At 39.1% G+C, this 13,312-nt stretch overlaps 1 pseudogene; it reads left to right on the top strand.

Annotated features, from left to right (window-relative positions):
- Positions 1–3,760: 3,760 nt before the first annotated feature.
- Positions 3,761–4,046, top strand: LOC148106907 (ATP synthase F(0) complex subunit f, mitochondrial pseudogene; annotated as a pseudogene).
- The last annotated feature ends 9,266 nt before the right edge of the window (positions 4,047–13,312 follow it).

Below are 13,312 nucleotides of genomic sequence, written 5' to 3'. Positions count from 1 at the left end.
TATTAGTCTTCTAGGTCCATCTCCTGGCCTCAAATCTTACAAGGGGCTGCTTAGAAAGTAGCTATTGTTGTTTTTTTTAATAATATTTTTTTATTATATTATGTTAGTCACCATACAGTACATCCCTAGTTTTTGATGTAAAGTTCCATGATTCATTAGTTGCGTATAACACCCAGTACACCATGCAATACGTGCCCTCCTTAATACCCATCACTGGCCTACCCCATTTCCACACCCTCCTCCCCTCTGAAGCCCTCAGTTTGTTTAAAGTAGCTGTTTTTATAAAGTTAGAGAAACACGGCAGTAAACACCACCATCCTTACATACAAAGCTTCCCTTTCTAATTCCTGGAGTGTGTATGTGTGTTGGAAAAGAGTCCATATATGCAACTAGGAGAGAATCTCCAATATTATAACAGTTGGGAGAAGGAGTCCTACTGAACCCTGAGAAAACTGTCTCCACTGCTGTTCCATGAACTTCATGCATAAAGCAAATTTTAAGAATTCGTCTTACAAAGTTCTAAGAATGGATCCAGGTCAGTGTGAAATTGAACATCGAGAACAAATTTTAAAAGATGCTGTCATTTGTATTTTGGTAATTGTTAAAATTATTTTTTCTTTTGGTAGTGGTCATCAGAATCCAGGACCTGTTTCCCACCACCACCTCCCACCTAGAAAAGCAAACAAAGCTTGTTAATGTACCACTATAAAGAATGATTAATTCTTGGAAGAATAAATATTTTTTTTCTCTTTCATTTGTAAAGCATTGCAGGAGTTCTGCAGACAGCACTGATAAAAGAAATTGTTTAAATGCCCATTTAGTCTGGTACTCACACACACACACACACACACACACAGATATGCACACATGCACACCCTCTTACAGGCAATAGATTCAAGTAAACATGATATCCTCCCAATTTAGAAAAATAATCTAAGAGATGTTTATGGTTTTAGCATTTATATCTTAAATATGGTACTTGACAAGACACAAAAACCTCTTTTAATAGCCCTCTCCTCTCTCCCTCTTTCTCTCTCATACACACACACACACACACACACACACACACACACACACACACACATACCCCTACTTACCTTCTGGAAGGAAGAGAGACTTAAAAAGCATAGAAGTATAGAAGTTTCTCTGGTATATAACTTAGAAATGGTAGAATTAGGGTGCTCTAAATCTAAGATCCTTGATTGACTTCTATTTCCCCAGTCCAAATTATAGGTTAGGTGTTTTCTTTTTAACCAAAGACTCTCTTTTATCTTTGAATTTTTCACTTGAGGAATATAGGCCTAGGTATCTATCCCTGAGATATCTTATTTGTAGATACAGAAAATAGAGTGAGATTGTGGGCCACAAATCTTTCAAGCAGAAAATAGAAATGAGAGTAAGATAGCATGGTAATTAACACAGATGAAAATAGTTTGTATTCTTCCCTAGAATTATCGTGGGTGATAAATTGCCTTAGCTGGAAACTATATTTTCAAGTTGTAAATCTTTATATGACAAAAGACTGCCTTGTATCTTGCAATGAAATTAGAGAACAAATATTAAGATGTAGTTTTAATTTATTTGTAAAATTATAATACCAGAGTAATTGCATGAACCTGTACATGAAATTATGGCCACAAGTTATTACTTGATGGTCATTTCCCCCCATTAAATTATATGGGTAGGTACATAGAAATGCAGAATGACTAAAGTTCATTGCACACATCTTGTCAAGTGGTTAAAAGATTTCCATCAAGAGACCAGTTTATGCTGAAAATATTTAATTTGAATCTCTTTCATGTATTAAAAATTCAATTGACTGAAAAGGAAGATCAGAGCTATCTTGCAAACATCTTTGAAGAGTGCATTTGCTTCACCCAAATTGGTATGTTTACTGTAGAATGCTTTTATAAGTGGATATCTCTGGCTTCCCACACATCACAAGTGCTTCAGATGACTGTTAAACCAGAGAACAGTACATCAGAAAAATAATGCTTCTATTGTCTTCACTGGGCATCCAGTGTGAGCTGCTTCTTCAGGCTAAAGACTACCTGGAGGGATTTAGCTCACAACTTAGAACAGTCCTCAAACACATCCATGAATCCTTGGATACCATTCACATTAAAAACAAACAAACAAAAAACCTGCCTCCATATTCCAAGAGCTAAAATTAACCCAACTCCAGCAAAGGTGGAAAAAGACTAGCTTTGATCCATAGCTCAGCTGTTGTTAAATCTTGAATCTAATTGCACCAGCTGCCTCATGATGTGGAAGAAGTATTTGGAATCAAAGGGCATTGATATATTATAAAAAATATAAAAAGTGCAAAGTTCTTAATTCTTGGAAATTAATCAGAATCTGAATGCCCACCCATCTAAGATGCTGTGAGGGAGAGGCTTATAATGGATGTATCCTTTGAGGTCCATTCCAACTTTCTGATTCTATGCTTTAAGGGTAGAATTATGAAATGTGAATATATGGAGCATATTTTTATCCCCATGATTTTAATAGTTTTCTTATAGACACTTATGTGAATTGTCACCTTGAACTAAGGTGACAAGATATAATCTAGAACTGTGCAATAAAAACACTTGGTGAGCTGAGTGTAAATTTCCAGTAATTTGCCCATTTTATCATACATTTATCCATTTTTATACAGATATATTTATTTATAAATATTAGGTACAGAGTTTACAAAAGAATAAAAATCTATCCATTTTTAATTGTCCATTTATTATAATTTATATTCTATTCAGTTAAAATAAGTCTGGTGAGTTCTGGTGTTGGAAGAGTGGATTACATCAACTAAAACTCCTACGGATAACAATTGTAGACTCTGCAAAAAAAATATAAAAGTAACTGTTATTTGAAGGAACTGGAGAGAAAGCAAAACCTATAGAAATTGTAGGGTTCTTTGACCTTTGAAAAAAAGGAAATCATACTGCTTGAAGGACACCTTCATACATCATTTCCCCTGAGGACAATCCGTAGCCAGAGCATCATTAGGGTAGAAAGGAGCTTATAAGGAGACTTGCAAGCTCCCCCATCTGTGGCTCCCTCTTGTCCAGGATTTTACCCCTCAAATTAAATTACTATAGAACCAATAAAATCAACCTTCTAATACAAAATACAACAATGTTTTTGTATAAATGGTCAGATAGGAAATATGTAAGGTTTTGTAGGACACATACAATCTCTGATACATATTCTTCCTTGTTTTCCTTTTCATGTTGTTTTTTTGTTTTTGTTTTTTTTGCAAACTTTTGTGGATATGAAAAACATTTTTAGTTACCATTCTTAGCTTGAGGGCCCGGAAAAAAGGCCAGATTTGGATGAGGGACAATGGTTTGCCTTTGCCTAATCTAATACCTCAAGCACATAAGATTGTAGCATATAACATATATATATTAGGATTCCCAGAAGAAAAGGGGAATGAAAATGGAGCAAAAAACACTTGAAGATATAATCCTGAAGATTTTCCAGATTTGGTGAAAAACATAAATGTACATTGGTTTAAGAAGCTCAGTGAACCTAAGAAGTGTAAACAAAAACTGAGGTACCTCATAATCAAATTTTCCAAAGAAAGGATACATACAACATCTTAAAAATAACCTTTTATATAATATTAACTTTAAGTGAACTGAAGTGTTAAGGGTGCATATCATGATCCATAGGGCAAACACTAAAAAACCTAATACAAAAAGGCAGAGTTAAAAAAAGGTAGAGGAATTTAAATGGGAAACTTAAAACTAACCTGATAATGGGCACCCAGGACTCCAAGGTAGCTTTATCCATACCAGTGAAAGAGAAGAAGCTCATGGATGCCAAGCTGGAAGTGCTGCAAAGCTGGATACTGAGGCAGGATTTCACCGCTAAAGGCATTGCTAAAGTGTTTCAAAGAGATTACTACTGGTATTACAACAAGTATGTCAGTGTGAAGAAAGAGGGATCACTGGGCTTTCTATGGTGCTGGCAGCTTATGTGCTTTTCAACTATGTCATTGTTACAAGGAACTCAAGCATGAGTTGCTACACAAGTACCACTGAAGTGGGCCCAGTGTGGAGGCACATTCTGGATTCCTGACCATGACCTTTGCCTGGCGCCCTTAAATCCTTTCATATCCTAACTGAGAATTAACGCTCAATAAAAGATGACTGGTACATGGATAAAAAAAAATTAATTAATCTAAGAGGAGATAGGAAAGGAGGAACAGAGCAAGAAAAATCAAATGGGGACCAATAGAAAACAAATTGAAAAGCAAAATAGTAGATTTATACTCATCCATATCAATAAATTATTTTACATGTAAGTAGACTAATCTCTCTAACTAAAAGGCAAAGATTTACAAACTACTGCCTTCATTGTATGCTACAACAGGCATTGTGTCTCAATATAATGATACAGATAGGTTAAAAATAAGTGCAGAAAAAGTTATATGGTACAAAAACTAAGCATAAGAAAGTTTGTGTGTCTATGTAATTATAAGACTAAGGACACTTCAAGACAAGGATTATTACCTGAGATAAATAGGGAAATTCCATACTATTTTTATAGGTTAATATAAGAATAAGATATGACAATCAAGTCTGTTTGTGTAGCTAATAATATTGCTTTATTGGAAGCTGACAAAACTAGATTTTGGGTAAAGGAAGATGGAGGAGTAAAAGAATCCTGAGCTCACCTTGTCCCATGGACATACCAAGATAACAACCATATCCGTGCAACTAGTTCTGAAAATGACCTGAGGACTGGCAGATCAGACTTTCCACAGTTAATTGTAGAGAGGAGGCCACATTGAAAAGTGTAAGAGGGGCAGAGATGTGATCAGGAACCAGACCCCCAGTGAGACCAACCACAAAGTAAGAACACCACAATCACAGAGAAGCAAGAGGATCAACCACATACCATGCACCCAAGGTATGGGAGGACTTGCACTGGGAAAAAGAGTCCATATAACATTTGGCTTTGAAAACCAATGGGGCTTAATTCCATGAGTTTTTTACAGTTAGTGGGGCTTAATTCTAGGTACTTTAAAGATCAGCAGGTTTAGCTCTAGAAGAGCTGAAGGGTATTAAGAAACTGAGTCCCTACTCTTAAAGAGCCAGCATAACAAATAACCCAGTGGCAATACAGCATAGAAGTAGCAGTTTTTAAAAAGCCTGGGGTATACACACATTCTGAGATTTTGAAATGGCTCCTGACTTTACACATCCTGCAAGCAGCCTTGGTGGGGAGTGACACCACTCCAAAGTGACTCCTGCCCTGAGTAAAAGGGAAGATAACTCTATACAACTGTGCGCCCACAGTCCTAGCAGCCAAACCTTATACCTAGCAGCACAGAGAGAGAGCCCTACCAATCACTACAGCTGCAGCCCTGGCAGACGAACTCGGGGCAGGCACCTGGTCTGACTGCCAGTGTCATCCACCAATGAAAGCCTTTCAAGGGACAATGCAGGGAGAGTACCCTGCAGGTCTATGGGACTGCAACCATGACATACGGGCTGAGGACAGACATCTGGTCTGACCACTGACACTGCCCAAATATAAGCCCATGGCAACCCCCAAACTGTTCCCTTAACAGCACGGGGAACACACCCTGCCCAATGTACTGACAATAGGCAAAGTGGGCCATTGCAGGCAACTGAACTGAAGGCAAACATGACTCAGACACAATAGTAGGGTGCACAAAACCCACGTAGGAGACACCCCTGGTTCTGGTTGACAGGGGATATTGTGTTACAGGGCACCACAGCACCTCTTCTCCATAAGGCTACTACTTTCAAGATCAGGAAACATAGCTGACTTTCCTAATACACAGAAACAAAGACAAAATGAGCAGACAGAGGAATATGTCCCAAATGAAACAACAGGACAAAATCATAGCAAAAGAGCTAAATAAAACAGAGATAAGCAATATGCCTAAAAAAGAATTCAAAGTAATGAACATACAGATACTGGACTTGAGAAGAGTGGAGGATCTCAGTGAGCCCTTCAACGAAGAGATAGAAAATATAAAAAAGAACCAGTCAGTTGAAAAGCTCAACAACTGAAATTTTAAAAAAATACACTAGAGAGAATCAATAGCAGATTAGAGGAGGAAAAATAGATCAGCAACCTGAAAGACAGGGTAATGGAAAGCAACCAAGATGAACAGGGGAAAAAAAGAAAAGAAAAGAAAAAATTAGAATAGGTATGGGAACTCAGCAACATCATCAAGCATAATAACATTCACATTATAAAGCTCCCAGAAGAGTGAGAGAGGGGGAAGAACATTTATTTGAAGAAATAATAGCTGAAAACTTCCCTAATCTGGAGAAGGAGACAGACATCCAGATCCAGGAAGCATGGAAAGCTCCCAAAAAAATTAATCCAAGGAGGTTCACACCAAGACACACAATACTTAAAATAGCAAAAAGTAGTGATAAGAGAAAATTTTCAAAGTAACAAGAGAAAAGAAAGCAGATACATACAAGGGAAACCCCATAAGGCTACCATCTTATTTTTCAGTAGAAACTTTGCAGGCCAGAAGAGAGGGGCATGATACATTCATAGTGCTGACCATAAAACATCTGCAACCAAGAATACTGTATCAAACAAGGCTACCATTTAGAAGAGAGATAACGAGTTTCCTAAACAAACAAATGTTAAAGGAGTTCATCACCACCAAACCAGCCTTACAAGAGCCATTGAAGGGAATTCTTTGAGTGGAAAGAAAAAGCCATAATCAGGAGTAAGAAAATTATGAAAGGCAAAAAGTCACAAGTAAATGAAAACATATAATAAAAGTAGTAGATTAATCACTTATAAAACTGGTATAGAGGTTAAAGCACAAAAGCAATAAAATCAATTGTATCTATAAAACAAGTCAAGGGATTCATGAAAAAAAGGGATATAATGTATAACATCACATATATCTATAGTGTGGGGGATAAAAATTTACCGTTTTCAGAATGGGTTCAAACTTAACTGACCTTCAATTTAATATAGACTGCTATATTCATAAGATTCTATGTATGAAACTCATTTTAACCACAAATCAAAAATCTATAATAGATACAAAAATCACTGGGTGTTATATGCAAATAATGACTCATGGAACACTAAATCAAAAACTAATGATATACAGTATGGTGACTAACATAACATAATATTTTAAAAAGTACAAAAAAATAAATAAACAAAATGAAATAAAAGCATAACACAAAAGAAAGCCACCAAATCACAAGGGAAAAGAGCAAGAAAAGAACAGAAAAGGACTACAAAAGCAAGCATAAAACAAGTAACAAAATGGCAATGAGTACATACCTATCAATAATGACTTTAAATGTAAATGGACTAAATGCAATAATCAAAAGACATAGTGTGAGTGAATGCATAAAAAAGAAAGAACCGGGGGGAGGAGTTAAGATGGCAGAGGAGTAGGGGACCCCTTTTTCAGCCGGTCCCCTGAGTCGAGTTGGATAGGTACCAGACCAGCCTGAACATCCACAGAATCAGCCTGAGATGCAGGAAGATACATCTGGATCTCTACAAATGAATATCTCCAGTGCTGAGTATTGAGGTATGAAGCGGGGAGCCGCCGAGAAACCGCACACAGATATTGGAAGATAAACGGAAGGGGGAGGGAGCTGCCGCGTTCGGGCACTGGAAAGCGGTAGCCACCTGCACAGGGGAGCGGGCGACCTCGAGACAGCAGACTGAGAACATGAGCCAGGAGTGCGTGCTACCAGACTTCTCACGGAACTCGGAACTCCGGAACTCCCATGTGCTCACTGGAAGCCAACTGAGACCCGGAGCTCCAGAGCGTGCAGGGGCGGCTGGCTGCATTAGAAACACAAAGGACAGAGACGCGCCGGCCCTGGAAGTGAGGGCTGGGACGCTGGGTGTGGGGCGCACATCCCGGGACGCTGCAGGGTTGAGCAGCACCAACAGTAACAGAGTTAAAGTGGCCAGCACATCAGTGGAGAACGGTCCACGATCCCTCTGTTCTGAGACAGAGGCTGAGATTCGGCCGCTGCTGCTCTGACTCTCAGAAGAGGCACAGCAAACCGCCAGGGAAAGCCGCCAGAGAACAAAAGCCTGGAAATACCGGCTCACAGCAGGCCCATGCCCATCCCCCCTCGCAGTGGACACGGAGACTTTACCCAAACAGGGTTGGCTGAGTATAGGCGCGGCAGGCCCCTCCCCCAGAAGGAAGGCTGAAAAATCAAGAAGCCCACATCCCGGGGTGCCTGGGCGGCGCAGTCATTAAGCGTCTGTCTTCGGCTCAGGGCATGATCCCGGCATTCCAGAAAGGAGTCCCTCATCCGGCTCCTCAGCTGGGAGCCTGCTTCTTCCTCTCCCACTCACCTGCTTGTGTTCCATCTCTCGCTGGTTGGCTCTCTGCCACACAAATAAATAAAATCTTTAAAGAAGAAGCCCACATTCCTAAGATCCCTATAAAGCAAGGGCACACGGCCTGGGTCCCGGTCAATAATTTGGGCTCTGGACAACTCCGCAACCTCTCCTCATCAGAATGCAGAGAAGGAGAAGCCCCCCCAGCAAAGAAAAGACAATGAGTCTGTGGCCTCTGCCACAGAACTAATGGATATGGATGTCACCAAATTATCAGAAATGGAATTCAGAGTAACAATGGTCAAGATGATGAGTAGACTTGAAAAAAGTATTAACAAAAATGTTAATGAGAATATAGAATCTCTAAGGGTGGAAATGAGAGTGAATCTGGCAGAAATTAAAAATTCTATGAGCCAAATGCAGTCAAAGCTAGAGGCTCTGACGGCCAGGGTCACTGAGGCAGAGGAACGTATTAGCGAATTGGAGGATGGGTTAGTAGAAGAAAAAACGAAAATAGAAGCTGGACTTAAAAAAATCTAATCTCAAGAATGTAGGTTACGGGAGATTAATGACTCAATGAAACGATCCAACGTCAGAATCATCAGCATCCCCGAGGGGGTGGAGAAAAACAGAGGACTAGAAGAGATATTTGAACAAATTGTAGCTGAAAACTTCCCTAATCAAGTGAGGGAAACAAACATTTGTGTCCAAGAGTCAGAGAGGATGCCTCCCAAGCTCAACCACGACAAACCTACGCCACATCACGTCATAGTGCATTTCGCAAATATTAGATCCAAGGATACAGTACTGAAAGTGGCCAGGACAAAGAAATTTCTCACGTACCAAGGCAAACATATCAGAATTACGTCAGACCTGCCTACACAGACCTGGAATGAGAGATAGGGTTGGGGGGGCATTTTTAAAGCTCTTTCAGAGAAAAACATGCAGCCAAGGATCCTCTATCCAGCAAGGCTGTCATTCAGAATTGATGAAGAAATAAAGACCTTCCAGAATCGCCAGTCATTAAGCAATTTCATAACCATGAAACCAGCCCTACAGGAGATATTAAGGGGGGTTCTATAAAGGTAAAAAGGCCCCAAGAGTGATACAGAACAGAAAGTCACAACTGATACAAACAAAGACTTTACTGGCAACATGGCATCATTAAAATCATATCTCTCAATAATCTCTCTCAATGCAAATGGCTTGAATGCTCTGATAAAATGCCACAGGGTTGCAGATTGGATAAAAAGAAATGACCCATCCATTTGCTCTCTACAAGAGACTCATTTTGGACCCAAAGATACATTCAGACTGACAGTAAAGGGATGGAGTACCATCTTTCATGCCAATGGACCTCAAAAGAAAGCTGGGGTAGCAATTCTCATATCAGATAGATTGGATTTTAAACTAAAGACTATAGTTAGAGACACAGAAGGGCACTATATTATTCTTAAAGGATGTACCAACAAGTGGATATGACAATTATAAATATCTATGCCCCCAACAGGGGAGCAGCAAGATACACAAGCCAACTCTTAACCAAAATAAAGAGACATATAGATAAAAATACATTAATAGTAGGGGACCTCAACACCCCACTATCAGAAATAGAGAGAACACCCTGGCAAAAACTAAGCAAAGAATCAAAGGCTTTAAATGCCATACTCGATGAGTTGGACCTCATAAATATATATAGAACACTACACCCCAGAACCAAAGAATACTCATTCTATTCTAAAGCCCATGGAACATTCTTCAGAATAGACCATGTTCTGGGCCACAAAACAGGTCTCAACCGATACCAAAAGATTGAAATTATCCCCTGCATATTCTCAGACCACAATGCTCTGAAATTGGAACTCAACCACAAGGAAAAATTCGGAAGAAACTCAAACACTGGAGGCTAAAAACCATCCTGCTCAGGAATGACTCAATAAACCAGCAAATCAAAAATCATTTTAAACAATTTATTGAGACCAACGAGAATAAAAATACAACGTCCAAAACCTATGGGATACTGCAAAGGAGGTCCTAAGGAGGAAATAAACAGCCACCCAAGCCTCACTCAAAAGAATAGAAAAATCTAAAATGCAGTTTTTATATTCTCACCTCAAGAAGCTGGAACAGCAACAGAGGGACAGGCCTAATCCACGCACGAGGAAGCAGTTGACCAAGATTAGAGCAGAAATCAATGAATTAGAAACCAGAAGTACAGTAGAGCAGATCAACAGGACTAGAAGCTGGTTCTTTGAGAGAATCAATAAAATTGACAGATCACTGGCAAGACTTATCCAAAAGAAAAGAGAAAGAACCCAAATCAATAAAATTATGAATGAAAAAGGAGAGGTCACGACCAACACCAAGGAAATAGGAAGGATCATTAGAAATTTTTATCAACAGCTATATGCCAATAAATTAAGCAATCTGGAAGAGATGGAGGCCTTCCTGGAAACCTATAAACTACCAAGACTGAAACAGGAAGAAATTGATTTCTTCAACAGGCCAATTAATTATGAAGAGATTGAGTAAGTGAAAAACAACCTTCCAAATAACAAAACTCCAGGCCAGGGTGGTTTTCCAGGGGAATTCTACCAAACATTCAAAGAAGAAATAATACCTATTTTTCCTAAAGCTATTGCAAAAAACAGAAACAGAAGGAAAGCTACCAAACTCATTCTATGAGGCCAATATTGCCTTGATCCCAAACCAGGCAAAGACCCCATCATAAGGAGAATTACAGACCAATTTCCCTAATGAATATGGATGCCAAAATCCTCAACAAGATCCTGGTTAATAGAATCCAACAGTACATTAAAAGGATTATCCATCATGACCAGGTGGGATTCATCCCTGGGATGCAAGCATGGTTCAACATTCGCAAATCGATCAGCGTGATACATCATTTCAACAAGAAAAGTCTCAGGAACCATATGATCCTCTCAATTGATGCAGAAAAAGCATTTGACAAAATACAGCATCCTTTCCTGATTAAAACCCTTCAGAGTGTAGGAATAGAGGGTACATTTCTCAATCTCATAAAAGCCATCTATGAAAAGCCTACGGCAAATATTATTCTCAATGGGAAAAAGCTAGAAGCCTTTCCCTTATGATCAGGAACACGACAAGGATGCCCACTCTTGCCATTATTATTCAACATAGTACTAGAAGTCCTTGCAACAGCAATCAGACAACAAAAAGGGATAAAAGGTATCCAAATCGGCAAGGAAGAAGTCAAAATGTCTCTCTTCGCAGATGACATGATACTCTACATGGAAATCCCAAAAGAATCCACTCCCAAACTATTAGAAGTTATAGAGAAATTCAGTAATGTGGCGGGATACAAAATCAATGCTCAGAAATCAGTTGCATTTCTATACATGAACAATTAGACTGAAGAAAGAGAAATTAGGGAATCCATCCCATTTACAATAGCACCAAAAACCATACGTTACCTTGGAATTAACTTAACTGGAGACGTAAAGGACCTATACTCTGGAAACTATAAATCACTATTGAAAGACATTGAGGAAGACATAAAAAGATGGAAAAATATTCCATGCTCCTGGATCGGAAGAATTAACATAGTTAAAATGTCCATGCTACCCAGAGCAATATACACTTTCAATGCTATCCCGATCAAAATACCAATGACATTTTTCAAAGAACTGGAACAAATAGTCCTTAAATTTGTATGGAACCAGAAAAGGCCCCGAATTGCCAAGGAACTGTTGAAAAGGAAAAACAAAGCTGGGGGCATCAGAATGCTGGATTTCGAGCTGTACTACAAAGCTATGATCACAAAGACAGCATGGTACTGGCACAAAAACAGACACACAGACCAATGGAACAGAATAGAGAGCCCAGATATGGACCCTCGGCTCTTTGGGCAACCAATCTTTGATAAAGCAGGAAAAAACATCCGGTGGAAAAAAGACAGTCTCTTCAATAAATGGTGCTGGGAAAATTGGACAGCTACATGCAAAAGAATGAAACTTGACCACTCCCTCACACCATACACAAAGATAAACTCCAAATGGACGAAAGACCTTGATGTGAGACAAGAATCCAACAAAATCCTAGAGGAGAACATAGGCAGCAACCTCTACGACATCAGCCACAGCAACCTTTTTCATGACACATCTCCAAAGGCAAGAGAAACAAAAGATAAAATCAACTTGTGGGACTTCATCAAGATATAAAGCTTCTGCACAGCCAAGGAAACAGTCAAAAAAACTAAAAGGCAGCCCACGGAATGGGAGAATATATTTGCAAATGATGCTACAGATAAAAGACTGGTATCCAAGATCTACAAAGAACTTCTCAAGCTCAATACACAGAGAAACAAATAAACAAATCAAAAAATGGGCAGAAGATATGAACAGACACTTTTCCAATGAAGACATCCAAATGGTTAACAGACACATGGAAAAATGTTCAAAATCATTAGCCATCAGGGAAATTCAAATCAAAACCACACTGAAATACCACCTTACGCCAGTTAGAATGGCAAAAATAGACAAGGCAAGAAACAACAATTGTTGGAGAGGATGTGGAGAAAGGGGATTCCCTCTTACATTGTTGGTGGGAATGCAAGTTGGTACAGCCACTCTGGAAAACAGTGTGGAGGTCCCTTAAAAATTTAAAAATTGAGCTACCCTATGACCCAGCCATTGCACTACTGGGTGTTTACCCCAAAGATACAGACATAGTGAAGTGAAGGGCCATATGCACCCCAATGTTCATAGGAGCATTGTCCACAATAGCTAAATCGTGGAAGGAACTGAGATGCCCTTCAACAGATGACTGGATTAAGAAGTTGTGGTCCATACATACAATGGAATATTACTCAGCTATCAGAAAGAATGAATTCTCAACATTTGCTGCAACATGGATGGCACTGGAGGAGATAATGCTAAGTGAAATAAGTCAAGCAGAGAAAGACAACTATCATATGATTTCTCTCATCTATGGAACA

This window comes from Ursus americanus, chromosome X (genome assembly GCF_024610735.1).
Source record: "Ursus americanus isolate L20-20 chromosome X, mUrsAme1.1.p, whole genome shotgun sequence".
Classification (NCBI taxonomy): Eukaryota; Metazoa; Chordata; class Mammalia; order Carnivora; family Ursidae; genus Ursus; species Ursus americanus.
Note: the sequence above shows the minus strand (reverse complement) of the source record. Positions and strands in the feature narration are given on the sequence as shown.